Source organism: Pan paniscus, chromosome 6, assembly GCF_029289425.2.
Source record: "Pan paniscus chromosome 6, NHGRI_mPanPan1-v2.0_pri, whole genome shotgun sequence".
Lineage (NCBI taxonomy): Eukaryota > Metazoa > Chordata > Mammalia > Primates > Hominidae > Pan > Pan paniscus.
Genome location: NC_073255.2, coordinates 6263092 through 6290204, shown reverse-complemented (window position 1 = coordinate 6290204; position 27113 = coordinate 6263092).

Genomic DNA, 27113 nt, shown 5'->3' with positions numbered 1-27113 from the left:
GGTAGTCTCGGGGGAGCAGAGCATGGGGGGACCACTCCATCCAGGAGGCCCTGGAGGCTGGGTGCACGGGATCTTTATTCTGTCCTTTCCTGGGACACTGGACGCCAGGACCAGCACTGACAGATTGACGTAGCAGGTTAATAAGTGCTCTCCCTCCTCCTAAAGGCTAATGAAATATTAATCAGCCTGGTGAGGTCAGCAGAAATGGCTTGGTGGTGCCAGAGTGAGATGCGTTTAATTAATTCTCCTGTGGAGGGTCCAGCCTGTGGCCCCACCCCCCACCTCCACTGCCCTCCACACCCGCCCAGGCCTCAGTGGGGCCTGCCCAGATCCTTGGCACCCCCGACAGCCCCTCACCCTCACAACCCTACCCAGGAGGTGAGCGCTGGGGTCACACCCCTGCCCACCCCCGCCTGGATCCCCCTAGGAGCCCTCTCCCTGCTTGCCCCTGCCTGGATCCCCCCAGAAACCTTTCCCTGCCCTTACCAGTGCCCTGGGTCTTCTGTCTCCAGGACACCTTCCCTGGCCTGCGCTGGGCTGACCTGTGGCTGTGGGAGGTCAGAGGGCAGCTCCCACCCCAGCCATCTCCCTCCTGTCCAGCAGGCCGGGCCCAGGAGTGGCTTCCACCTGGCCGTCAGTGCAGGCTGGGCCTCATGTTGCTGAGAGACAGAGGCTGGAGCTGTGGACACGCCAGGTGGGGTTCAGTGGCTATGTGTAGCATACCCAGGTTTGGACGGAGCCGGAGGGGAAATGGGGTCGGGGCCCTGCCTCCCCATCTGCCTGGTTACAATCAGGGAAGGCCCCTGCCTGCCCCCACTGCAGCTGGGGCTGATTCAGGGCTGGGGGCACAGGGCTTCTCAGGAGGCCCCCAAAGAAGTCCCCAGCCATGGGGTGATCAGAGGTGCCATGGGGTGGAGTTAAGACACAGAGACAGGCGGTGTAGTCCCTAGGCCACTGCAGAGGGCAAGTCTGGGCTCCCCCGTGGGACGGGGCTCAATTCCCAGTGCTGGGCTGGGGACCCTGGGCCCGAGACCGCTGTGCTCAGGGACCACAGGACGGCCCAGGAAGCGGCCTGCTGAGGGTGGGGGCCATTGCACAGAAGCCCTGTGATGGGACAGGTGGGTCCTGGGTCCAGGGTGGAACCGCTGATGGGGTGGCTCTGGAGCACAAGGCCACCGTGGGGGGCTCCATCCCGACACGTCTCAGGCAAACCTCCTGGGAGGCGGGTCGGGAGTCCTGCACGCGGGCGTCTGCTCCGGATCCACGTTAATTTTTTATTTATTTGAAAGTGGGACTGGAAGCGGTTTCAAGTGAGTCTGAAGTAATTAGGAGTTTCTGCTGATGGATCGCACTGGAGGGATGTGGGGATTATTTATTACCGAGTCACTTGCCGGAAAGGTTAGAGGCTGAGAAGTAATTATTTTTCCTTTCTCTCTGCCCCCACCCAGCTTCTCTGTCTAAAGGGGATATTTTACAGGGGGCAGGGAGCACTCATGGGGTCCAGGGCCACGCAATCCCCTGCCCCAAAGAAGTGGGCTGACGGTGAAGCTGGTGCCAGGAAGATCTGGGGTCACGGGAGCTTCTGAGGAATCTGCCCCAGCCCTCCTTTCTTCTTCTTTTTTTAACCCCTCTCTTTTGTTTCTTCCCTAGTGTTAAGTTTCTCCAGGAAGGCAAAGGCACTAACTTGCTGTATGCTTAGCCCCTTGTGGGATTCTGGGGCACCCTGAAATGTGCCGTTGGAGCCTCAAGGATACCCTAGGGCAGCATAGCCCAGGCAGCTGGGACAGCAGGTGCAGAGGCCCTGGGTGGGGACCTGCTGGCACCTGCAGGGCTGGACAGGAGAGAGGATGGACAGAGAGAGGCATGGCCAGGTTAGATGTTCTGAGAAGCCTTAGAGGGTCAGGAATAGGGAACACCTGATCCACTCACTGTCCTCACCTGGTAAGTGTGGGCTTTCAAAGATGCAAAACTCACCCCTTTTTCCCCCTCTCTCCAACCTGTCCCAGCCTGGATTTGCCTTGTACTCACTCCCACTCTCTCCTGCAGTAGCATTTCATACTTCCAGGGAGCCGCCGGGTACAATAGGAAGCTGGGAGTCCTGAGGGACAAGAAGCCCAGCCTGATTGGCTTCAACAGAAGACGAACTTTGTTGCCCCCTGGAGCTGATCTGTCTGGGGTAGATCTCCAGCTTCAGGCATGGCTTGATCCAGGGCTCAACTGTCATCACCAGGGTCCGTGTCTGAGATCTGATTCTTCTGAGATGGTGGCTTGACCCTGAGGCTCCAGAAATTTTCCAAGGATCTAGACTTCCACCCAAGATACAGCAACAGGAACTAGATTTACCCTTTCAACCAAAACATCAAGAAAACCAGACAAAGTATAATAAACAATGGCTCTTACGATGCTAGACATCAGGTAGCAAAAGACAGTGCTCCCTGTCTTATGAGAGAAGGGGGAGAAATATGGACAGTCTTGTCATCGCAAGAGATTTCAGGCCATGGTGCAGGGAGGGGGACCCAAGTGTAGCCCAGCAAACCCCCTGAGTTGAGGAGACAGAGCTAAGGGTCTGGAGAGAAAAAGGTGGCTTGAGTTTGCAGGACAACGCACAGAAAAGGAGAGTCCTGAACAGAGAGTGAGGACTTGGGAGGTCTGCAGAGGCTTCCTCTCAAGTGTTCAACTCATCAGTGCATGAATGTGGGGGAATTGTCCAAGGCCTGGGGAGGAAGCATCCAAATGGATTAGAGACCAATGCCCAGTGCTGACTCAGGGCTGGGAGATGTGTTCTCCCCAGCCAGACTCATGATGGAAAAACTCATTGTTTGCAGGTCCCTAGGAAGAATGTTCAGGAAGGTGTTGCCTTAGTCGTGAGGAATAATTAGCACCAGACTGCCCCAGATGCACTAAACTGACAACAACAGCAAGACTGGAAAGGATCACACTGTTTCTTTCTTTCTTTCTTTCTTTCTTTCTTTCTTTCTTTCTTTCTTTCTTTCTTTCTTTCTTTCTTTCTTTCTTTCTTTCTTTCTTTCTTTCTTTCTTTCTTTCTTTCTTTCTTTCTTTCTTTCTTTCTTTCTTTCTTTCTTTCTTTCTTTCTTTCTTTCTTTCTTTCTTTCTTTCTTTCTTTCTTTCTTTCTTTCTTTCTTTCTTTCTTTCTTTCTTTCTTTCTTTCTTTCTTTCTTTCTTTCTTTCTTTCTTTCTTTCTTTCTTTCTTTCTTTCTTTCTTTCTTTCTTTCTTTCTTTCTTTCTTTCTTTCTTTCTTTCTTTCTTTCTTTCTTTCTTTCTTTCTTTCTTTCTTTCTTTCTTTCTTTCTTTCTTTCTTTCTTTCTTTCTTTCTTTCTTTCTTTTTTTTTAGACTGAGTCTCGCTCTGTCACCAGGCTGGAATGCAATGGCACCATCTCGACTCACTGCAACCTCCAACTCCCTGGTTCAAGTGATTCTCCTGCCTCAGCCTCCCGAGTAGCTGCGATTACAGGCATGCACCACCACGCCCAGCTAATTTTTGTATTTTTAGTAGAGACAGGGTTTCACCATGTTGGCCAGTAAGATCTCGATCTCCTGACCTCGTGATCCGCCCACCTCAGCCTCCCAAACTGTGGGGATTGCAGGCGTGAGCCACCACACCCAGCCTTTTTTTTTTTTTTTGAGATGGAGTCTCTGTCACCCAGGCTGGAGTGCAATGGCACCATCTTGACTCACTGTAACCTCCGCCTCCCAAGTTCAAGGAATTCTCCTGCCTCAACCTCCTGAGTAGCTGGGATCACAGGCACCCGCCATCATGCCCAGCTAATTTTTATATTTTTATAGAGATGGGGTTTCACCATGTTGGCCAGGCTGGTCTAGAACTCCTGACCTCAGGTAATCCACCCACCTCTGCCTCCTAAAGTGCTGGGATTACAGACATGAGCCACCATGCCCGGCCAGATCACACTGTTTCTAAGTAACCTGACTGCATCCCAAAATATAGCCTCAGGTATATTTATAGGAATACAAAAATATCAAGCAACCAGTGAGGCAAAGTTCACAATGTCTAGCATCCAATCAAAGATTATCAGGCATTAACAGAAACTGAAAAACATGACCCACAATAAGGAGAATAATTCATCAATGGAAACTGACCCAAGAACTGACACAGATGTTAGAATGAGCAGACAGGCTTCACTATATGTTCAAACAGTGAAGTAGAAACATGGAAGATGTAGGCTGGATGAGGTGGTTCACACCCATTACCCCAGCACTTTGGGAGGCTGAGGTGGGAGGATTGCTTGGGGCTAAGAGTTCAAGACCAGCCTGGCCAACATAGCAAGACCCTGTCTCTACAAAATCTTTAAAAATTAGCTGGAAATGGGGGTGCATTCCTGTAGTCCCAGGTACTTGGGAGGCTGATGCAGGAGGATCACTTGAGTTCAGGAGTTTGAGGCTACAGTGAGTTATTGTCATGCTATTGCACTCCAGCCTGGGTAACAGAGAGAGACGAAAGAAAGGAAAGAAAGAGAGAAAGAGAGAGAGGAGAGAAAGAAAAGAAAGAAAGAAAGAGAGAGAAGAGAGAAAAAGAAGACAGAAAGAAAGAAAGGAAAGAGAGAGGAAAGAAAGAAAGAAGGAGAGAGAGGAGGGAGGGAGGGAAGGGAGGGAGGGAGGAAAGAAGGAAAGGAGGGAGGGAGGGAAAAGAAAGAGAAAGAAGTGAAGGAGAAAGAAAGGAAGAAAAGAAACAGAAGATATAAAAGAGAGAGGAAAGAAAGAAAGAAAGAAGGAGGGAGAGGAGGGAGGTAGGGGAGGGAGGAAAGGAGGGAGGGAGGGAAAAGAAAGAGAGAAAGAAGTGAAGGAGAAAGAAAGGAAGAAAAGAAACATAGAAGATATAAAAATGATCAAATTGAACTTATAGTTGTGCCAACTACAATGTCTTAGATTTAAAAATACACTAGATGGCAATGATAGAAGATTAGACATGTCAGAAGAAGCTATTCAGAATGAAGAATAAATCATTTTATTTTAATTACAAACATCAGCAAGTTGTGGGACAGCTTCAAGCAGCCTAATTTGTAGGTAATTGGACTTCCTGAAGGAGAGGGGAGAGAAAAAAATATTTTGAAGAGCTAATGGCTGAAAATTTACCAAATGTGATCAAAGTTATAAACTCATGGATAAAAAGACTGACATACCCCAAGTTTAAGAAATATGATGAAAAGTACATGCAGGTATATCATTATGAAATTACTTAAAGGAAGCTTTTTTTTTTTTTGAGTTGGGGTCTTGCTGTGTCACCCAGGCTGGAGTGCACTCGTGCAATCACAGCTCACTGCAGATTCTGCCTGCTGAGCTCAAGTGATCCTCCCACCTCAGCCTCCTGAGTAGCTGAGACTACAGGTGTGCACCACCAAACCCAGCTAATTTTTTAGATTTTTGGTAAAGATGAGGTTTCACCATGTTGGTCAGGCTGGTCTCAAACTCCTGACCTCAGGTGATCCACCCACCTTGGCCTCCCAAAGTGTTGGGATTACAGGTATGAGCTACTGTGCCCAGCCAAGAAAAATCTTAAAAGCAAAGAAAAGACACATAGAGATAAAAGACACAGAAAGTTAAAAATAAGAATGACAGCAGGTTTTTTTCAGTGGAAATATTAAAGCAAGACACCGGAGCAACATCTTGAAAGTACTGAAAACCCTTCCAACCTAGAATTCTATACCCAGCAAAACTATTTTTCAGAACTGACAATGAAATAAAGATATTTTCATGAGTTTCAAGTCAAGGCTAAGTGGAAAAATTTTTAAAAATAAAGAACATTTTCAGACAAACAACAGCTGAAATAACTCATCAGCAGCACACGTGTACTACAAGAAACATTAAAGGAAGTCCTTCAAGCTGATAGAAATGTGAATTTACACAAGGAATGAGAGGCACTGGGAATGGTGAGTACATAGGAAAATACATGATTTTTCTGTTATTTTTTAAATGTCTTACAATGATAATTGACTGTTTAAACAAAAATAACAATGTCAGGTTTATAACACATGCATAAGTAAAGTGAATACCGACAATAGCACAAACCCCATGACGGGAGAAATTGAAGTATTTGTACAACAGCAATTCCACAAAAACTGTCCAAGGGATTCATTCTATCAGTGTCAATATCCTGGTTGTGATATTGCATTATGGTTTGCTTTTTTTTTTTTGAGATAGAGTCTTGCTCTGTCACTCAGGCTGGAGTGCAGTAATATGATATCAGCTCACTGCAACCTCTGCCTCCTGTGTTCAAGCAATTCTCCTGCTTCAGCCTCCTGAGTAGCTGGGACTACAGGCACGGGCCACCATGCCTAGCTAATTTTTGTATTTTTAGTAGAGACAGGGTTTCACTATGTTGGCCAGGTTGGTCTTGGACTCCTGACCTCAGGTGATCTGCCGCCTCAGCCTCCCAAAGTGCTGGGATTACAGGCATGAGCCACTGTGCCCACCCTGCATTATAGTTTTTTTATAGATGTTACCATTGGGGAAAATCAGGCAAAGGGTACACTGTATTATTTCTCGTGATTGCATGTGAACCTACAATTATCTCAAAACAAAAATTTGTGTGTGTGGTTTTTGTTTGTTTGTTTGTTTTTTGTTTTGAGACAGAGTCTCACTCTGTCACCCAGGCTGGAGTGCAGTGGTGTGATCTCGGCTCACTGCAACCTCCACCTCCTGGGTTCAAGTGATTCTCTTGCCTCAGCCTCCCGAGTAGCTGAGATCACAGGCACCCAACACCACACCTGGCTCATTTTTTGTATTTTTAGTAGAGACAGGTTTCGCCATGTTGTCCAGGCTGGTCTCAAACTCCTGACCTCAAGTGATCCACCTGCTTTGGCCTCCCAAAGTGTTGGGATTACAGGCGTGAGCCACCGCACCTGACCTAAATTTTTTAAACTTAAAAAGTTAATACAAACTAACAGAAAAAAAAAAAAATGTACAAAATACCTAAGTTTTAAACGTAGAATCTGGAGGGAGAAAATTCCAGAAAGTTGGGGGGAAACAAGTTCCAGGCCCTTCCTCTTTCCCCACCACACCATTTCCAAATCTCACATCTTGACGCCATGAGCTCAGAAGATAAATCTTTCTAACACTCAGTTTCTACACCTGGAAAACAAGGATTAAAAACATCTGCTTCAGCAGATGGATGTTATCCATACATGACTCAGTCATAAAAAGGAAGGAAGGACTGGCACAGGCTGCAGAAGGGAGGAAGCTTGAAAATGGAGGAACCTTGAAAACATTCTGTCGAGTGGGGCTGGGCACGGTGGCTCACGCCTGGAATCCCAGCACTTTAGGAGGCTGAGGCGGGCGGATCACCTGAGGTCAGGAGTTTAAGACCAGCCTGGCCAGCAGTGAAACCCTGTCTACTAAAAATACAAAAATTAGCCAGGCATGGTGGTGGGCGCCCGTAATCCCAGCTACTCTGGAGGCTGAGGCAGGAGAATCGCTTGAACCCAGGAGACGGAGGTTGCGGTGAGCCGAGATTGTGCCATTGCACTCCAGCCTGGGCAACAAGAGCAAACCTCCGTCTCAAAACAAAACAAAAACAAAAAGACAAAAATTAGCCAGGCGTGGTGGCACACGTCTATAATCCCAGCTGCTCTGGAGGCGGAGACAGGAGAATCACTTGAGCCCGAGAGGTGGAGGCTACAGTGAGCCCAGATCACGCCACTGCACTCCAGCCTGGGCAACAGAGCAAGACTCTATCTCAAAACAAAACAAAACAAAAAAACCCATGATGCCGAGTAAAGGAAGCCAGACAATATGATCATGCTGATATGGAATACCTAGAACAGGCAAATCCATAGAGGCAGAAAGCAGACTGGCTGGTGGTTGCCAAGGGCGGGGGTGACTGCTACTGGGTATGGGGTCTCTTTTGGGGTGATAAAGCTTTTGGACTAGTCAGCAGTGGTGCTTGCACACTGTGAGTGCACTAGGTGCCTCTGTATTGTACACTCTGAAATGGCTAGTGGTTAATGTTATGTCATGTGAAGTTTCCCTCCACTTAAAACAAAAGGATCGGCCGGGCGTGGTGGCTCATGCCTGTAATCCCAACACTTTGGGAGGCTGAGGCGGGTGGATCATGAGGTCAAGAGATCGAGACCATCCTGGCCAATATGGTGAAACCCCGTCTCTACTAAAAATACAAAAATTAGCTGGGTGTGGTGGCGTGCACCTGTAGTCCCAGCTACTCGGGAGGCTGAGGCAGGAGAATTGCTTGAATCTGGGAGGTGAAGGTTGCAGTGAGCCGACATCGCACCACTGCACTCCAGCCTGCCAATAGAGTGAGACTCCATCTCAGAAAAAAAGGATCAGATGTGGTGGCTCATGCCTGTCATCCCAGTACTTTGGGAGACTGAGATGGGAGGATCACTTGAAGCCAGGAGTTTGAGACCAACCTGGACAACACAGCAAGACTTTGTCTCTACAAAAATGTTTAAAAAATTAGCGGGGCGTGGTGGTGCACACCTGTAGTCCCAGTTACTTGGGAGGCTGAGGTGGGAGGATCACAGAGTGAGACTCCATCTCAAAAAAAATTCAAAAAAAAGAAATAAAAAATAAAAATTCTCTTAGAGACAGGTCTCACTCTGTCGTCCAGGCTGGAATGCAGTGGTGTGATCATAGCTCACTGCATCCTCGACTTCCCAGGCTCAAGTGATCCTCCCACCTCAGCCTCCCCAGCAGCTGGGACTACAGCGTCATCCCACCTATATTTTTAGTAGAGACGGGGTCTCACCACATGGGCCAGGCCAATCTTGAACTCCTGACCTCAGGTGGTCTGCCCATCTCGGCCTCCCAAGGTGCTGAGATTACAGACATGAGTCACTGTGCCTGGCCTGTAAGAGAATTTTTTTAAAAAAGGAGAAGAAGGAGGGGGAGGAGGAGGGAGGAGGGAGAGGAGGGGTGGGGGGAGGAGAAGGGGGAGGAGGGGGGAGGAGAAGGGGGAGGAGGAGGGGGAGGAGGGGGAAGGAGGGAGGAGAAGGGGGAGGAGGGGGGAAGAGAAGGGGGAGGAGGGGGGAAGAGAAGGGGGAGGAGGGGGGAGGAGAGGGGGAGGAGGGGGGAGGAGAGGGGGAGGAGGAGGAGAGAGGAGGGGGAGGAGGGGGGAGGAGGGAGGAGGGTGAGGAGGGAAGAGGGGAAGGAGGAGGAAGAGGATGATGGGAGGATTATATGGAGTGGGGTGACATTTGTCAAGACCTGTACCAGGCCAGACAGCTGCTGAAAGCACCATCAACAGTAGCTATTTATTTTACAACCTGCTCCCCAAATTAATTTCTTCCAGTTATTTAGTGCTTTTGCTTATGTTTCCCACAACCCCATCTGTGGGTATTTTTTTTTTTTTTTGAGACGGAGTCTCGCTCTGTTGCCCAAGCTGGAGTGCAGTGGCGCGATCTCGGCTCACCGCAAGCTCCGCCTCCTGGGTTCACGCCATCCTCCTGCCTCAGCCTCGCTGTGGGTATTCTTTTTACACCCATTCAATAGCTGAGGAGATGAGGCTCAGCGAGGGTAAGCGGCCTGCCCAAAGTCACACAGCAGGGCCGGGTCCAAGCCCAGGCTCCTGGTTCCAAGTCCAGGTCTTCCTGTGCAATCGCCGAGAAGTCACGTGCCTGCTCCTGCAGGGAAAGGGGCCCTCAGCGCGTGAACCTCAAAAAGCCGTGTTCTCGGTGGGAGTCAGGTGAACATGGAACTTGGCCAAGGGCTGGCTCGAAGCAGAAAAGGAGCTCTAATGAGGGGGCTGTTCACAGAGGTGTGGGCAGGACTGTAGCCGGAGGATCACTTGGGCAAGCGTCCTGGGACTAGCAGTGCAGGTCACCGATGCCCCAGGCCACAGCAGCAGGAAGGGTGGGCATAGTTGAGGGCGAGGCAGGAGGGGGGCTGCGGGGGGAGCTGTGGCTCTGGAGGAGGAAGGAGCCCTCACCGCACGGCAGCCCTAGGAGAGGGAGCCAGGGAAACGCATGCTTTCCCCTCTGTCTGTCTCCCAGCCCCAAGCCAGAGACCAGGGAGCTAGGGGCGGGGGTGGGGGGTGAAGCCTGCTCCCCTCCCAGGCCCAGAACAGGTGCAGTGCAGCCTGGGCGTGGAGGGGCCTCTCCAGTCCACAACACCACCCCATTCCTGGACCGCTGCACCTTCCCGGCTTCCCTAGGGGCCCCAGCCATCCTCCTTGTAGAGCTCCTTTAAAAAATATCCCACAAACTGCACGATTCCCCTCCTTCAGTCCCCTCAAAGGCTCCCCCTGATCCTTAGAATGAAGCCCACTGCTTCAGCGGGCGAGACCTTGCATGGCTGCCCCCACCCCCGCTCCTCCCAGCCCCTCCCCTCCCCAGCGGTGCAGCCTCACGGACTTCTGCACACGCTGTTCCACCCACCAATGCTTTTCCCTCCCTCCCCACCCAGCCGGTTCTGACTCTTCCTTCAGGTCCCGGAGCCCCTCCTCCAGACCCTGGGCCCTTCGCTGCACACCCTCCTCCTTCAGAATGTCCTGGGGACCTGGCTGGGGGCAGGGCCGGATCTGGTTTGTTCCCTGGCGTGCCCAGCCTGCCACAGTGCCTGGCTCTTCTTCTTCGAGGAAGAACTCGAAGAATAGCTGTGAGATGAAGAGTGAGCGAATGAGTGAACAGATGCGTGAACGTGTTCAGGGCACCGGGTGGCTTCTTAGCCACAGCTGCAGATGGGTATGGGATTTGCCTGCGGGGCTGTCTTGCTCCACAGGAGGCCCAGGGCTCCAGCTGCCGCTGCCCTGCCCTGGCAGACACTTCCTCCGCTCTTTACAGGGAGGTGGGCTCTGGGGAGAGGAAGCAGATGGGCTAGCCCCGACTCCAGAAGAGACCCTGGGGCTGCTGATGAAGGGCAGAGACCTGGCTCCATCCCAGGCTGCACTGCCTCTCTGGGCCTCGGTTTCCCTATCTGTAAAGTGGGCACATTTCTGGCCCTCAATTTGCAGGACTACACAGAGCAAAAGAGCCCTGCGGATGTGCACCTGCTTTGTAACCCATACAGGGAAGTGCGTGGGGAGGCGCTGCTGATGGTCACAGCCCTCTTCGGCAGGGGCAGAGCCCCGTCCTTCCAGCCTTGTTCATCCAGCTGCCTTGGGTTTCTGCCTCTGCTCTGCTCCCAGAATCCCAGCCACCGGGCTCCCTGGGGGCAAAGGAGGCTGGCGGGGTGGGGGTGGCCCAACTGACCGAGGGAGCTTCTGCAGCTCCAGGGAGACCGGGGGGCCCAGGGGAAAGGGCAGCCGGACAGGGCACAGACGGAACGTGCGGGTGCCGCTGGCCGCCTGCGTCTGTGCCCCGCTGGCCGCTCACATCTGTGCCCCGGTACTGGCCGGCTGTCCGTCCGTCTGCGTGGAGCTGTTTGTCCGCCAGGGCTGGCGGGGGCTGCCGGGCGCGCAGCTGTTTGCTGGGCCTTGTCATGAACCAAACACGGTAACTGTTTAACGATCAAGCCACACTAATGAATATTGGGCCAGATATTTTCGAGGCTGTTCCGACTGATTACTTGGAGAGCTGAGTTCGTCTCCAATTACCCAGCCAATTAGGCGACTAATTAAACACTTACCCTTCTCTTCATAAACAGGAGTGAGCGGGTGGGAGCGGGAGCCGGCTCTGGAGGCGCCTGTGAATTATCGGCTGTCAGAGAGCCCCACGCGCACACAAACACACGTGCACATGCGCACGCACACGCCAGCATCTCAGCCGCCCCGTGGGCAGGCGGGCCAGTGGTCAGACAAGCAGGGGGACTGGCATCCGGAAGGGTGGAAGGGCCTGTCCAGACCTCATGTCAGAGTCTGGCCTGCTCAGCTGTCCACTGTGCCCGCTCTGGGAAGCCCTCCGGCTTGCCCTGGCCCGAAGGAGCTTGGCCTGCTGACTGCCGGGCCTGACCTCCACCTCCAGGGAAACTCTCCTCTCCTGGACTCAAGATTCCTGCAGGGCAGAGGCCATTCTGTTCGCTTAGAGGGGCAAAGCCAGCAGGCCCCAGCCTCTGGTCTCCATCCGCGCTCCCTGCCAGAGTGATCTGCGTGGAAGACGCACCTGAGCCATCACGCATGGAGGATTTGAGACATGGCTCCTAACTGCAGTGATATTCCACCCACGGAGGGGCTCAACGCCCTCTGTCCCGCCTCTGGGTTGTCTGTGACAGCGCCAAGGCACGAAGGAGTCAGAGGCGACCGCATAGGCTTCCGGGCTGGCAGAAGAGGACAGGCCAGGTGCTTCCGCCCTGCCACCAGGATGCTGGTGCACGAAGGCCTGCGCCACCACGCTACACATGTGTGGATGTGTACACGCATGCACACACTCATATACACATGGCACACACGTGCACATTTACAGTGTGCACAGATCTGCAAACAATCGTAGGGGCTCACGATCCCCTAGAGACCACACACGTTGCTCCTCCCCCAGGGCAGGGGCCTGGGATGGGGAACCTGGATCCCGTCTCACTCTCTGTCTCTCTCCTGCATACACCCTTCACATGTACGAAGGCAGAGGCCAGGAGGGCAGGGATGTCCCTGGGCCCGCAGGCAGCTCTCAGGCACAGAAGCCACATCTCTCTCTCCCAATCCACCCTGGGGGGCAGGACTTCGTGAGCCCCACCCAGCCTGTAGGAAGGTGAGGGGAAGACGCTGTGTGTTGTACTCCAGGGACCCCACCTCACCTGTTCTACCATTTCCCCTGGCCACAAAGTGAGATCCCCATCACTCCTGCCCTATTCGTCTCCAGGCCCGGACACCCCTTCCACTGCCCCCGCAAGATACAGAGCCTGACAAACAGTAAGCAAATCATAAATGCCTGCAGAATGGACGTCTTAGACAGACCTCCGACCTCCGAGACCCTCCAAGGTCAAGCACCACCTCACCTCCCCCACTTGCTGAGAGGAAATCACCCGGCCGACCCCCAGCCTCCCAGGCCCCCAGCCTCCTCTGGGAGCCCTCTGGGGGGCAGGTGCCCAGCTCCCCTGTCAGGACAGTGCCCCCAGGAGGGTTCACCGTGGCATCCAACGCCAGCATCCGAGGAACAGGGCAACAAACTGACTGCAGCAAACGCTGGCCCTGGCATTGTGCAAGGTGCCCTGCAGATACGGCGGACACCTACGGTCCGGCGACTTTAGGTCCAGGAAATGACCCTGGTTAGCCAGGTGGGCCTGGTCTAGTCAGCTGCAGGCAGTAAGGGCAGCACCAAAGCTCCCAGAGGAAGGAGAGAGTCCACCTGTGGACAGCAGCTCTGCTCCTGGACCCACGTCCAGTCTGCCCTTCTGGAGGGTGGTTGTGCAGATCTGGGACTTGCCTGCCAGCCCCACGATCACAGCAGCTGATGCCTACAATAAGTCTCTCTTATATACATACATACGCACATACATATACACATATACATATACACATATACATACATACACATATACATATACACACATACACACATATATAGACATATACACATATACATAAACATATATAATATACACATATGCATAAACACATATACATATATACGTATGCATATATACATGTACCTATATATAGACATATACATATATAGACTATACTATACATATATATACTTATACACATATATACATATACATATACACATACATATACACATACACATATATACACATATGCATATATACATACACACATACATATACACATATATACAGACATACACATGCATGTATACACATATATACATATACATATAAACATACATATATACACATATATACACATACACAAATACATATATAGACATACACATATGTACATATACACATATACATACACATATATCCATATCCATATATAGACATATATACATATACACATACACATACATATCTCCATATACATATATACATATGTGCATGTACATAAACACATATACATATGCACATATACATATATGCATAGATATGTACATATACACATGTATACACATATACATATATACATATGCATATATACATATGTAGCAGGACGAGCCTCAAACAAAACTCCTCAGACCCCAGATTAAAGAAGGAAGGAGGCCAGGTGCGGTGGCTCATGCCCGGAATCCCAGCACTTTGGGAGGCCGAGGTGGGCGGATCATGAGGTCAGGAGATCGAGACCATCCTGGCTAACATGGTGAAACCTCGTCTCTACTAAAAATACAAAAAATTAGCCGGGCATGATGGCAGGCGCCTTTAGTCCCAGCTACTGAGGAGGCTGAGGCAGGAGAATGGCGTGAACCCGGGAGGCGGAGCTTGCAGTGAGCTGAGTTGGTGACTCTACACTCCAGCCTGGGAGACAGAGCGAGACTCCATCTCAAAAAAAAAAAGAAAGAAAGAAGGAGGCTTTATTCAGCCGGGAGCTTCGGCAGACTTGTGTCTTAAGAGCCGAGCTCCCTAAGAAAGAAATTCTTGGCCCTTTTAAGGGCTTACAACGGGTCCACATGAAAGGGTCGTGATAAACAAGCAAGCGTGGGGAACGTGCATCAGCTGACAGAACAGAAAGTTTTACAGCGTTTCTTCATGCAGTGTCTGGAATTTACAGATAACACAAGTAGTTTAGGACAGGGGTTGATATTATTATTATTTTAACTCCTAGGGCCAGGTGGTGGTGCCAAGGTTGTCTGGCTATTTATCTTACTTCTGTTTCTTTCCAATTTTTAGCTTTTTTCCTTTTCTCCTGTCTTATAAACTAGGCAAAAGGTGGGGAAAGGAAGGCAGCAGGAAAGGTGGTGGTCTTCTTTCTTAATAGACCTCTATATAGACATACATATAGGCATATCCATATATACACATATATGTATACATATATATACACATATACATATATTGTTTTTGTTTTTTGAGATGGGATCTTGCTCTGTTGCCCAAGCTGGAGTGCAGTGGCGTGATCATAGCTCATTGCAGCTTTGAAATCCTGAGCTCAAGCGATCCTCCTGCCTCAGCCTCCCAAGTAGCTGGAATGACAGGTGCACAACAGCACACCTTGCCAATTTTTTTTTTTGAGATGGAGTCTCGCTCTGTCATCCAGGCTGGAGTGCAGTGGCGCGATCTCCGCTCACTGCAAGCTCCGCCTCCCGGGTTCACGCCATTCTCCTGCCTCAGCCTCCCGAGTAGCTGGGACTACAGGCGCCCGCCACCGCTCCCGGCTAATTTTTTGTATTTTTAGTAGAGACGGGGTTTCACCGTGCTAGCCAGGAGGGTCTCGATCTCCTGACCTCGTGATCCACCCGCCTCGGCCTCCCAAAGTGCTGGGATTACAGGCATGAGCCACTGCGCCCGGCCACACCTTGCCAATTTTTTAAAAGAGTTTTTGTAGAGATGGGGGTCTTACTATGTTGCCCAGGCTGGTCTTGAACCCTTGGGCTCAAGCAATCCTCCTGTCTCAACTTCCCAAAGTGCTGGGATTACAGGCGTGAGCCTCTGTGCCCAGCTTATATTTACATTTTATGTATAACAGAATAATATATGTAGATATATTACAGACACATATATAATAAAATATAATGATGTGTAGAATATGCACAGGTAATGATGTGTCCACACGTACTGAATGCCAGCCCCATGCTAAGGGCTAGAGCCTACAGTCTGGGTGGAGGCTGGCTAGGAGTGTGGGGACAGACATGGAATAATAATAATACTTCAATATAATGCAGGCCTGCAGCCTGCCCTGTGCTCTGAAGAAGCTCAGGAGCCTCGAGTGGGGCTGTGAAAGGAGGATCTGGGGAGGTCAGGGAGGGCTTCCCTGAGGAGGTGACTGGGGAGAGTGGGAGTGAACTAGGGGAGCATAGGAGGGAGGGCAGAGGCAGCAGCAGGCTCCAGGGCCCTGTGGTTGGAAGGAGGGGCAGGGCCTGGAGAAGGGCGGGCTAGGGGGCAGTGGGGGGCCACTGGGGCATCATCAGGGGCAGCGGTTGGGGTCGCGCCTGGACCCCGAGCACTATACGTGGCCACAGCGCCTCATGCGTCCGAGAGTATTCTCCAAAGTCGGCCGTGGCTGTATCTCCCTCCCACACACCCGTCTGGAACTGGCCTCTGCCATCGAGAGAGAGAACTCTGCTTTCCCTGCCTGGAAGACAGGCAGGCTCGGTGCCTCCCTTCTAATGGCCGGTGTGTGGGGAAGGGAAAGCTCTGAGGTGCCCGAGCGGAGTGGGAGAAGGCCCTGCCGCTCCCATCTGCCCTGGGACCCGGCCTCTATGCTGTGAGGAGGCCCAGGCCACACAGCCCTGGACCTCGTGACCCGACGTGGAAGCGAAGAGCCTTTGCCTGGATCCAGCCTCCGCCCCAACTCCCAGCTGCCGCGGAGACAGGCTGGCCCTGCCAAGTCCCCGGTTTGTGAGCAAAATCGATATTTGAAGCCACTGAGACGTGGAGTGCTTCAGGGGCAGCACATCTCGATGTCACATTCTGGGCCCTCCCCAGAGGCCCCGTCCAAAGAGCAGGGACCTGGAGTTGAAGAGTTGGAGACCCACCCTGACCACACTGCCAGCAAGCCGCGTCTGGACTTGAACCCAGGAAGCACCCAGCCAGCCCTCAGGGACAGCAGAGGAGCAGGGCGGTGAGACTCCAGCCCAGGGGAGCGGAGAGCAGCAGCCACGTACACACCCCCAGGAAGCGAGGGCCCTTAAAGGCCGGCCATACCCTTGGGGCACCTGGATGGGGCGGAGGGCAGTGCATCGCGCATCGCAGCTGGCCTCACACTGACCTGCATGGGGGGCCCTGGTACCCACGCCCTGGGCCACACCATGGACCTTGCAGCCCCAAGAAAGGACTCTGAACACTGCCCCTACCTGGTGACATCTGGGAGAGTCAGGCCGGGGGGCTAGGCCTGGGGTGCAAAGGCTTTCCTCCCTGGGGGCCGCACTCCCCCATCCCCTCCCTGGGGGCCGCACTCTCCCATCCCCTCGGCCTCCTCCATGCGCTTTGCAATCCAGAGGCCAAAAGCCTCTCAAACTCTGGGCGGAGCCCCAGGCCCGGCCTGCTGGAGACCTTCTGGGTTCTCCCACCGGCCTCGGAGCTATAGGATGTCACGGAAGGACCTGCACCCGGCGGCGCCCAGGCTGAGCCATGGCACTGGTTTGTGGGAAGCTGGAACAAAATGCCGCAAACTCGGGAGCCTCAGGCCACAGGAATTGGCCGTCACCATTCTGGAGGCCAAGTCCGAGACCAGGCGTTGGCAGGGCTGGTTCCCTCCTCCCTCTGGGGGGCCCAGCTCCAGGCCCCCTGCAACCCCCGGGGCTGCCGGCACTCCTGGGCGGGCCTCACCATGCAGACCTGGTGCTCCGGGGTCTCTGCCTGTCTTTACAAAGCATTCTTCCGTAAAGACTTCCGGACTGTGTCTCCGAGTCCGACTTCCCCATCCTCTCCTGAGGACAGCCGTCACCTTAGACGGAACCCCCCATAGCCACAGTCACCTGGTCATTTGCAGAGACCTCATTTCCTAGTAGGGCCATACTCACAGGTACCAGGGGCTGCACACTCGGCCACCCGTGTGTTAGGCAGCCCTGGCCTGGGCCTCAGTTTCCCCACCACAGGAGGCCAAAGAAGGCAGGCCTGGGTCGCTTCCTTTAGCCTCAGCCCCGTGCCCAGAGCGCTGATTCCAGCCGTGTGTTTACAGCCTGGGGTCCTCGCCGGCCCAAGGGGGACCCGTCCACAGCTTGGAAAAGCTCAGCCAGTTCCGCACCTCCTGGAGGCTGTGAGGCTGGGGCTGCGGAGACGCCTTCCTGGGGAGCCGAGACAGTAGAGGACAGGGCAAGCGGGACTCCCTGCAGCCACCTCCTCCAGGGAGAACTCCTGGCATCCTCCATGCCAGCCTGGCCCCACCCCAGCCCCTTCCCATCTCCATTCTGCCCGCTTCTTGCTCCTAACCCTACCAGAGACAGTCAGGCAGCCTCGTCCTGGCATTCGGGGCCTCCAGAACCAAGGCCAGTGTCCCCTCCACCCCCTGCCCCTCCCAGCCCCTGCCTGTGCCCTGTAGCCCCAGAAGCTTTCCCGCCTCTAGGCCTGTGCTCGGCTGGGTACCCCATTCAGGAGGAGCCTCTGCACCAGCCAGAGAGCAGGCTGGGGCCCCAGGGAGGCGCTTCCCGGGGGCGGCAGAGTCAGATGCCTGAAAAAACAAAGACAGGTGGGAGCGAGGGAGAGAGAAGAAACTCCTGGTAAATGAACAAATGAAGGAAGGAAGGAAGGAACAAACGAGTGAGGCTGTGGACAAGCTGGCTGCCCGGCAGGCCACACCGGGGTCTCTAAGAGCTTGGGCTGCAGACGAATCCAGGTCTGCCCCTCTCAATCAGTGTGACTCGGGCAAGCCGCGTCCCCCCTCTGAGCCTCAGTCTCCTCATCTCTCAAATGGGGGTGACGCCATCCCCACTGCCAGGGGTTCCTCTGAGCGGGTCACAGGAAGGTGCTTAGACCAGGACCTGGCCCCGGGGCACTTGACGGGCCCTGACGACTCGGCTTCGCGCTACAGGACGGGGTACCTGCCACCCCAGGATGCCGCCGTTGGGGTCCAGGGCACAAGAACCACTGGGCAGCACTGGCCCGTCGGCCGCTCCACGCTGGAGGCTGGCTCTCCCTTTATTTCTGGAGTTCCCCAGCTCTTCCCAACGCCTCTGGTACTGGGGAGCATTTGGGGGACCCCAGCCAGGGCTCACCGCAGCCAGGACACCCAGGGACTCACCCCCAGCACTCACGAGCCCAGAGACCCCGCCGGGCCCCTGCCGCCCCCACCGCCTGGCGCTGGGGGCCCTCCCTGCCAGGCCCAGCCGAGAGGCCAGTGGAGGGCGGCCACGCAGACAAAAAGCCTCTGTTTCAGCTCAGCTGCGCGAGGCCGATAATTATGGCGGGCCGGGAGTTTAAGAAAACAGGGGCCTTCCGTCCACGGGCGAGCGCGGCCGGCAGGGGAAGCCGGGGCCTAATTAAATCTGCACGGGCCGGGGCCACAGAGGCCGATTGTGCGGCCCGAGGATGTTAATGTGCATTTTAAATATTTATTGTAACTGAGGTAGGTTATGAAAACAGACATCCTTCCTTTCAACACTCTGTGCGTCAGATTTAGGGGCTTGCCTGGCTGCTGAGTGATTTCACAGCAGTCGGCGAGGCCGGGAACCCATCCATCACGCCCCACGAGAGGCCGGCGGAGGGGACGGATTAGCGGCTGATTTATGGGCCGGCAGGGCCCGCGGGCCCGCGAGTGGGCAGGGCGGCCGCGCACCTGTCTGGGGCGGTGGGCGAGACGGGTGCCCCCGGTCAGCCCCGGGTGGGAGGCGTGTGAAGGGGCCCAGGGGTCTCCCTGGTGTCTGGCAGGGGCAGGAACAGCTTCAACTCAGCCACCTTGCCCCTCTGCGATGGCTGCAGGCTCCGGGCACCCCTGCTCCTCTCTGGGCCTCAGTTTCCCCATCCAGAACATGGGAGTAGATGAGCCACTGGGCAAGTTTGCCGGAAGCAAAATAAGGCTTTGGCGTGTTGCTTGCTGCTGGTAAACGCTCTCAGGAAATAAAGCCCTGGGATGCTGCGTTTGCCAGATTCCGTGGTGCAAACACTCCCTCCCAGCCGATGTCCAGCTGCCGACTTGGGATGGCCGAGCACGGAGCCAGGCAGAGCTGCGGATAGTCAGCTCCCATGGATGGGTCCCAGCTGGCAGGAGGTGGCCCCAGCGCCCCTGCCCATGGCCAGCAGCCAGCGTGGGGCCTCTCCAGCCATAGTCAGACCTCAGCGAATGCTTCCCTTCCTTCTGCAGCGAGAGTCCTGGGGTCTGGGCCGCATGGTAGGAGGGCTGAGGGGGACCTGAGTGGGCCGGGCTCCCAGGACCCAGGCGGGCTGCGGGCATCGGGGGTGAGGGAGGGCGGGGGATCTGGGGGCAGGAGCAGGGGGGAGCTGGAGGAAGGGACACCTGGACACCAGGCTGCCACGTCCGGGGGCCAAGGAGGGTCCTGCCGCCCTCCGGAGTTCATGCTCCGTCTGAGGCTCAGGTTGTGGGGTGTCTGTTGTCACTGGTGGCCACACTAGGCAGTGGCTGGCCTGACTGGGGGCAGCTGGATTCTGGGGGAGCTGGGTTGAGGGGCCAGCAGCCAGGCAGGCAGTGAGCCTGGCAGGGAGTAGGGAGCCCCGTCGGGCCTCAGCTTGCAAGCATCTCTTCAGGAGGGCTCTCCGGAGAGAAGGGCCTGGCTTCCTGGCCCCGCTGTCATAATTGCTCAGCAGAGTGGCCCTTGGGGACGCTTCTGAGGTCTGCCTCATCCACTCGAACTCCTGCGCACGCAGGGCGGGGTCCCCTCTCAGGGCCTCCCCTTGCACGCCCCCCAGAGACGGACAGCTCAGCATCTTCCAGGCAGCTCCAGGCCACCCTCTATCTCTTGCCCAAGCCCTCAGGGCTCCCCTCGGGACACAAGTGGGGCCTCACCCCCACAGGGAAGTGACTGCCGTCCTGGGCCTACAGCGATGGCCCCAACCCTGGCCCTGCTCTGGGGCCGCCCCACCTCCCTTCCTCCCGACACGCAATCCACTCCTCTGTTTCTCCCGAGCCCCTCACCACAGGCCTGGTCTCCTGATCTCCCTGTCTGTCCCCCACCCCTGTGGGAGGCTCCTGCTGCCCTGGGCTCAGTTTGGGTGGGGGACTGACCCCTCCCTTGTGGTGTCCCCGTCACTGGGTCCCCTGAGCCGCTGACCACCCTCCTTTGGGAGTTTCCTTCCAAATCCAGGAGGCCTTGACCAGCTGCCCAAGGGGCAGGACACCAGTGTCCGGTCCTGGCTCCCAACACTGCCCCCCAAGCGGTGGGGGGAGTGGCCAGCGTTCTGGGCTCCCAGACAGACTCACGCAGCTGGCCCTGCCAATTAGGAACTGAGCACAGACCGCGCAGTCGATGGGGACGTGGCTTCCAGCACCACTGCCCCCCGCCTGGAGGATCGATGGTCCTTCCCATCCTGCGGGCCACGGAGAGTGCGGCGCCTACGGCTCGGGCCCAGCAGGCCTCCTCGGAGCAGAAACAGCCTCTCCGTGCCCCAGGCCGGCTCCCCCCAGGGTGGAGTGGGTGGCACCCTCAGGCCCTCCCCACCAGCCCTAGGCAAAGCTGTTTGTCCCCATGGAAGTCAGGAACATGGAAGCTTCTGGAGCCCAGGGAGGCCCCCTCCCCAGGCCCCTGGTCCCACAGACCCCTCAGCGCAAGCCCCCAGGCCCTGCAGTCCCAGCTCTGCCTGACCCCCAGGCCCAGCTCTAGTCCCTCCTTCTCAATCCTGGGTGGGAGATGTTGCTGCCTCAGCTGGGAGCAGCCTTAGAACAGCCTGGAGGGGGCCCAAGCCCCAGGGGGAACCAGGTCCCCCCACTCAGCCCCAGCTGTCGGGTCTGCTGCATCCCCTCCCCCAATGGCAGCAAAGTCCAGCTGGGGCCAGGCCCAACCCCAGCCCAGGCTGTTGCGGGGCAGAGTCTGACTGCCACAGTCAGGGGGCAATGGTCAGCATCTTCAGGGGGTGGGGAGATCCTCAGGGTCTGCAGCACCCCCTCCCATGCCCTCTGGGCACCACTGCCCGTGCACACACATGTCCACATGCAGGCAAGCACGTGTGCGCTCAGACACAATGAGAACCTCCCACCTGACAGTTACCTGAGGTTGTACATGCACACGCTTACACACATGCACATGCTTGTACACACATGCATGCACTCACACATGGACACGCTCGCACACAAGCACATGCTTGTATACGCATGCATGCACTCACACACATGCACACGCTCGCACACATGCACATTCTTGTACACGCATGCATGCACTCACGGACACACACACATGATTGTACACACATGCATGCCTCTCTCACACAGACACGCTTGCACGCACTTGACATGCTTACCCACGCTTGCACGTGTGCACACACGCAGGCGGGCACGCCACACCCAGGACTTCAGTGAATACACTGGCTCAGGTGTGAGCACACCCAAGCACGTGTGCAAGGACATTCACCCTCTCAGGCACCTCCCCCCACCCCCCAGAGCCTCAGGCTCCCACCACGACATGAACGTGGTCACAGGAATGTGCACAGACACACACATCAGATGCACACACACAGACACACACATCAGATGCACACACACAGACACACACACATCAGATGCACCCACACAGACACACACACATCAGATGCACCCACACAGACCCGCACACCAGATGCACCCACACAGACACGCACACATGCACCCACACAGACATGTACACATCAGATGCACCCACACAGACAGGCACATGGATCCCTCTGCACGTTCACTTGCTCCTTCGCCCGGGTGCACATGTGAACACACACGTCCGTTTTCACATGCTAAGCACACACACCCATTTGCACACACATCCTTGCTCCCAGTCCATGGACCTGCATGTCTGGGACAGGTGCCAGGTAGGCCTCCTGGGACCGAGTGGGCAGCACCACGGCCTGTCTGGGGGCTGCCTTCTGAGTCCCACAGGTCACATTCTGGGATGGTGGGCGTGGCCCAGGCCCGTTGTAAGGACCATGTGCCTCCAGCCGGCATCGGTGGGCGTGACTGTGTCGGGGTGAAACGGAGCCGCACCCCCTACCTGCACTCCCCACCAGAAGTCGTCCTGTGACTTTGACACCTCAGGAGCTGTGGGCCCTCCCAGAACCCCGTGTGTGAGGTGTGAGGGGGACGCCTCAGGACGCAGGTGTCAGAACAGGACAGGGATGCCGTGAAGGACACACGAACCTCCTGGAGGGCTCCCTCCAGCCAAAACTAGGACCATTTGTGCATCCAAGTTGAAAATGATTCACACAGATTTTAAGTCAATGAGTGAAACAGGCGTCCGGAGTGAAACAGAGGAGAATAAATAAGTGGGGAGATGGACAATTTGGTGACAAACGGGATATCCAGTCTCAACGGGGAAAGAGTCACTTTACAGTAGGGACACCTGGCAGACACCCCTGAATGAAACAATCAAAATGAACAGCGTCCGTCAAGGGGCAGCCAAAACCAGGCGTTCCTGGGCGGATGCCCCAGAGAGGAACCGGGGTCCTTCTGGGCTTCTCCCTCCAAATTACAAAACCAACGCAGAGGAGACGGCAGACACATCCCAGGACAGGTGCGCTCTGCAACGGCCTGTTACCTCCCAGAGTGCAGGGGTCCTGGGGGTTCAGGGGGAGGCCCGGGCAGGGCAGGGGGCACTGGAGAGGCGTGACATCAGTGTGTCTCGTGTGTCTCTGTGCGGGTCCCTCCGCTCTGAAGTGCGTTTCTGGGGCAATGGGGTCTGAGGAGTAGAAGGGAGTCGTGAGCCTGTGTTCTGATCACCTACTGCTTCCTAACAAACCCCCCCAAAACGGAGTGACTTAGAACAACACCAGCTGCAGGGTCTCTATCTATTTTGTGGGTCGGTGATCCGGGCAGGGTTCAGCCAGCAACTCTTGCACGGTCTCCACAGCCCCTCACTGCCCAGGATAGGGCTGGGGCTGAGCTGAGGAGGGGCCTGTGTGATTTACACAGGACGATGAGCTGCACGCCCACTGGTGGCCTCAACAGCACGGCGGTCCCAGATAATCAGGTTTCTTCCAGGGCAGCTAGGGAGGCCCAGCAAGGGGGTCCCAAGAGACTAAAGAGAGAAGCCGCGGGCCTCTTCTTTGTTTTGAGATGGAGTTTTGCTCTTGTTGCCCAGGCTGGAGTGTAATGGCATGATCTCGGCCCACTGAAACCTCCGCCTCCCGGGTTCAAGCGATTCTCCTGTGTCAGCCTCCCGAGTAGCTGGGTTTACAGGTGCCCCGCCACCATGCCCGGCTAATTTTGTATTTTTAGTGCAGATGGTGGTTCTTCATGCTGGTGAGGCTGGTCTCGAACTCCCAACTTCAGGTGATCTGCCTGCCTCAGCCTCCCAAAGTGCTGGGATTACAGGCATGAGCCACCATGCCCGGACTGTTTTTTTTTTTTTTTTTTTGGGACAGGGTCTCCTTCTATTGCCCAGGCTGGAGTGCAGTGGCATGATCTTGGCTCAATGCAACCTCTACCTCCTGGATTCAAGCGATTCTCCTGCCTCAGCCTCCTGAGTAGCTGGGATTACAGGTGCACACCACCACACCCAGCTAAGTTTTTGTATTTTTAGTAGAGACGGGTTTTTGCCATGTTGGCCAGGCAGGTCTCGAACTCCTGACCTCAAGTGATCCACCTGCCTCGGCCTCCCAAAGTGCTGGGATCACAGGCATGAGCCACCGCGCCCGGTCAAGCCTCTTCAAGACCTAACCTAGCAAGTCCCGGGAGATCCCTCCACATCCACGAGAAAGTCACCAGAAGGCCGGGTGTGGTGGCTCCCGCCTCTAGTCCCAGCACTTTGGGAGGCTGAGGCTAGAGGACCACTTGAGCCCGGGAGATCGAGGCTACAGTGAGCTATGATCACACAACTACACTCCAGCCCGGGCAACAGAGGAAGACCCTGTCAAAAAAAAAAAAAAGAAAAAAAAGAAAAAAAAATGATTGCAATAGGACTGGAAAAAGGAAAGAAAGTCTCTTCAATCCAGCACCCAGCCTGTGTTTCCTGATTTTGTAGAATGAGTATCATGTATTTGGGGAAAATGCAGCTTGTGTCAACAAGACATTCTAAAATGGTTCAGGAAAGACAAAGTTCTTTGTACTGTTCTTACTATACATAGTAAGAATATACACTTTTTTTTTCTTTTGAGACAAGCTCTCATTCTGTTCCCCAGGGTGGAGTACAGTGGCACAATCTCAGCTCACTGTAGCCTCGACTTCCAGGCTCAAGCAATCCTCCCACCTCAGCCTCTTGAGTAGCCGGGACTACAGGCACCCATCACCATACCCAGCTAATTTTTTTTTTTTTTTTTTTTTAGAGATGGGGTCTTGCTATGTTGCCTAGGCTGGTCTCAAACTCCTGGGCTCAAGCAATTCTCCCACCTCAGCCTCCCAAAGTGCTGGAATTACAGGCATAAGGCACCTGGCCTATTCTTACAATATTGTTTGTGTTTGAGATGGTTTCAGAGTAAAAACTAAACAACCTCTTCCATGGCCCCAGGGCCCACTGGGAGAGGACTAAGCTCCAGCCTGGTCTTCTCCGGCTGCTGCCAGCCCCACCGCCTGCCCCCCCTCACCTTGGCCACCCACTCTGCCTGCCCACAGTGCGCCCGGCTTTCCACCCTCCATCCTCATTCTTCAATTCCTAGATGTCCTTCACAGCCAGCTTCAGGTGCCCCCAGACCCCCAACCTGCCCCTTACCCTCCAAGAGTCTGAGACGCTGAACACTGAGCCTCCGGCAAGTTGAGTCGGTTCAAGATCTCTGACCAACTCCAGGCTGGAACCTGACAGGCTTAGAGCACGAGGGTCATGTATTTTGCCTGCTGCAGCCTTGCAGTTTTACAAATAAATAGAGGCAAAGAAAGGGGGCGTGAAAACATCACTGCAGCAGTCCTGCCCAAGGAAACAGGTGTGAGCCACGCAGGCATGCGATTTTAGATTTCCTAGAAGCCATAGCCAAAAACAGCCAGGAGAAACAGATGAAGCTACTTTTTCTGTGATTTTTGCTTGTGGGTTTGTTTTGAGACAGGGTCTCTGTCTGTCACCCAGGCTGGAGTGCAATGGCACCATCTCGGGTCACTGCAGCCTTGACCTCCTAGGCTCAAGTGATCCTCCCGCCTCAGCTTCCCAAGTAGCTGGGACCACAGGCGCACACCACCACATCCAGCTAATGTTTTATTTTTTGTAGACATGAGGGTCGTGTTATGTTGCTCAGGCTGGTCTTAAACTCCTGGGCTCAAGCAATCTGCCCACCTCAGGCTCCCAAAGTGCTGGGATTACAGGCGTGAGCCACCACGCCTGGCCTGAAGTTACTTTTAAGAATATATTTTATTTAGTCCTAAATAGTCCAAAGAGTCATCATTTCAACATATTCTAAATATAAACACAATTGTTACTGAACTATTGTGTGTGCTTTTTCTTGTGCTATGCGTCTGTGACTCAGCGTGCATTTTACGTGGACAGCACGGCCCCGGTCAGCGTGGCGTGCCCAGGCCTGGGGCTCAGACTCCCATCTGGGTGGTGCGCGTCTCTGGGGGTGACCACTGCATATCCCGAGTTACATTCACCCCCTTACAGCCCTGCATGGGCTACGGCCCATTTCAGAGATGAGGAGACTGAGGCTGGGAGGGAGGCTGGCTGGGCGCGCCTCCAGAACACAGGGCTGAGCCAGGAGTGGCGCTGGGATGGTGTCAGCACCGCGGTGTATTTCAGCAGCTGGAAACCTGAGGCCCAGTGAGGCGCTGGGCCCGCGGGGTCATGAGGCCTGGGACCCGGCCTCCCCTCTGCCTCTGCCCCCAATTCCGCCCACAGCCCCGCCCCTCCCATCAGGCCCGGGGCCATCCCTCTGTGCCCCCCTTGCCATCCCCAGGTGGGCCTGGGTGTTGGGTGCTCAGTGAGGACGCCTGTCTCGGCCCGGGTAGCGCTGTGTGAAGAGCCGCAGCTTCTCCTAATCCTTAGAAAAATAGCAACCAGGCTCGGAGTTCAAACACGCAAACCCCACTTAGCCGGCCGAGCCAGGAGCCAGGCCTCCCCCGAGACTCCACCACAGCTGGAGGCAGGGGCTTCTCTGCCATCCCCTGACACTCGCTGGGGTCTCCCCCACAGCATCCAGGTGGCCGGGGCTGGCACTGGGCAGATGAGACACCAGGCCGTGGGAAGGGCCAGCAGGGCCCACCTGACATCCCTCCAGGCAGCACAAGGCCAGGGCTCACCCAGTGCAGACAGGGAGAGCAGTGGGGAAGAGGGGATCCACCACGCTCTCCGCACTCCAGGATTCCTGCCCCCGCAGGCTGGGGTCTCCTCCCCACTTCACAGAGGAAGAAACTGAGGATCAGAAAGGGGAGCTGACCTGTCCAGTGTCACCCAGCTGGTGAGCAGAGACAGTGGGATTAGAAGCCACGTGTGGACGCAACATCCCCCAGGCCCAAGAGCAGGTCGGAGGCCACGGTGGAGGGGAGACTGGGGGTGTGATGGACACGGCTCAGGTAGCCCCCAGGCACCGGCCCCGCTAGGCCCCACACTGGCCCAGCTGGGAGACAGCAGGTGTGGGAGGGTTGGGGCTGCAGGGAACCTGAGTGGCCTCCCAAGGGAAGTGCCAGCCACAACCCCCAATGAGGCTCCGA